Source organism: Pinus tabuliformis, chromosome 7 (assembly GCF_031772625.1).
Source record: "Pinus tabuliformis cultivar Carrire ecotype Pingquan chromosome 7, CPIR1, whole genome shotgun sequence".
Classification (NCBI taxonomy): Eukaryota; Viridiplantae; Streptophyta; class Pinopsida; order Pinales; family Pinaceae; genus Pinus; species Pinus tabuliformis.
Window position 1 is genome coordinate 2071308998 of NC_142293.1, and position 2640 is coordinate 2071311637.

Genomic DNA, 2640 nt, shown 5'->3' on the forward strand with positions numbered 1-2640 from the left:
TTCCAGAAAGACTGAGTACATTAAGTGTCTAGAAAAGCTTCCTTCAAAGGTGCAACTAGGTTCAAAGTAGAATGAACAGTCACGACTTAACAAGGAATGAACAATGAACCTTGAACCCATAACAACTCGAGAAGAGAGTTATTTATACAATAATGAAACAATGAAAATATCCTAAAATTGATTAAGATTTATTCTAGGAAAGGAAAGATCTTCATGCAATAAGATAGGCGCAGCTATTTAACTACTTCTTGTTGTTCCTTTTATTCAAGTTTTGTTGGCTTTATTGTTTGATATTTTTCCCTTTAATCTGCTTGATTGTTTGTATCCTTTAAGTTGGTTGATTCCTTCATTTGATCTTTCATCTGATACTCTTTAAACTCTGTGAATATCCTTTGACCCTGCTGAGTAGCCTTTACTGTGTTGTTTTTGCCTTTACTATGCATTTCAATTTTTTACTGTATAGGTTTTATGTTACAGGGTAAATTGATTTGATATGATTTTTGTATTTTTCTTCTAACTGTATGCATGATTTTTTCTTTTTAAGATTGGAACAGGAGTTTTTACCTGCAAAACACAGAAATTGTTAAGAAAATCATAGGTGACAAAGAAGGTCGTCAATGGCTTTACTGAGTTCAAAAGGATATTGTAAGGACTCCAGAGCGTATCAGAAGTTAAAACAATGGTTTTATTGGTCACAGAGGTTTATGGAGGTTTCATTGTGTAAACGGGCGAAACAAAGAAAAATGGTGATTTTTGCGTTTAAACGAAAAAACAATTTACTTTTTGAATTATGGCACAAAGTGAACACTGGCCATTTTGTCCTTATGCGGGAGGTGGTTTTGGATTTCATCGCACCGCTTATGAGGCACAGACAGTTTTTGGGAGGCGTCACCCGATGTAGTCTAAAGCCTGACACATAGTAAGGGGAGGCTGGTGGAATACTACTTTTTCGGGTGGGTAATGCTTGGATAGAGAGCCAACCTGAAATTGCTATGGGTCATTGGATTTGAATGCATTTGATCAGACAGTGGTGGAGCGAAAGAGCAGCACTGAGGTAAGAGGAAAGAGCAATGGAGGGGCCCAACGATTAATCATGGCGGTATGGGCTTTATTATGGGTTAAAAACTGAGATTAGCGGGGTTTTATGGTTAAACAGAGGTTTAGGTTGGTTCTTTTAAATCATAAAAACATTTTAACAAAGAAATCCTTCGCAAAACAAGGTATGGCAGACTTGAAATAGTATGAATTCGGGCGGATAAATGACGTCAGGTTTGGGTTCATCACATATCGCAATCACAGTTTAGCGAAGGAAAGGCCCATCACAAAGGAATGTGATAGGGGCTAGACATGATGTGGAACATAAATCATGGATAATAGTGCGATCCGGTCCTAGTTCCCATCGCATATCGGAAATTACAATGGTGGAGGGTGTATGTTTCAGCTGGGACTTGCGATGATGGGCAGATGCGAAATGGGAAATGAATTATGAAATATATTGCATCAGGTCTGGGTTCATTGCACATCACATATTGCAATGCGGAGGAGAGTGCATGCACGTTGAAAAGTTTGCGATCCGCCAATATTGCGATATGTTATGGAATACATAGTTTTATAATAAAACTTATGATTTCAGGATATTTATTAAAGGGAGTTAATAATATACGGGAAAAGGACTTTTAGGGTTTTAATACTCTAAGTTAGCATTAATATGAAATATAAGCGAAAAGGGGAAATACACTAAGTATAATCCCTTTTCATGAGTTATTTGCTTTTCACATTTATACATCAATACTTAGGCTAAACATCTTTTTGTGGGTTTTTTGGGTAGAAGGGGATTTAACATGGGGTTTTCACTTTTCCGAGGCAAAAAGGATTTTAACCTTAGGAAGAGGGGTTTTTTTTATGTAAAATGAATGAATATGAAATGTATGAAGGTGGGAAGGGGAAATTATTAAATATAGGGATGAATGGGGATGAGGGAAGTTAATTAATTGATCTTGTAGACCTTCATTTTCTTTGTGTAATTGCCTCATGGACATAGAAACATATGGTAAAACATGATAAATGTACATTTTTTCCAATCAATCATCATACTTCTGCAACCTTTCTTCTACTTATCCTTTGCTTATCCTATCATTTTTTATTCACTTAATGGGTGCATTTAAGCTAGCAAACCATCTTCCTTTTTTTTTATTAAAAAAAAACAAACTATCTAATTCTAACCTTATAACATCCAAGGGTTCAGATTAAACTGATGAGAACCTTATTATTCTCTACCTAACCACTGATCTGCCAAGATTAAACAGTGTGGCTAGATCTTTATTCTCTAATTATAACATCAAATTTAAATCATGAAGCAATCAAGATTAAAATATTTCACTGTCATGGGTTGTGGCATTTATGACAAGTTTCACACAACCATTATTTTGTGGAAAAATAGTAGTGGCATTTAGACTTGCTCACTTTCAGAGTTTATTTGTTTTCTTTTCTTTCTAACCTAACATTTTCTTTTTGTCTTGATTTTTTTAGGGCATCTAACCTAACATTTTATTTGATATGGACATTATCATCAAGATATTTTCAAAAACATTTTATTCAATATTGTTATGTCCATATCCTAACTTAACATTTTTTCATTTT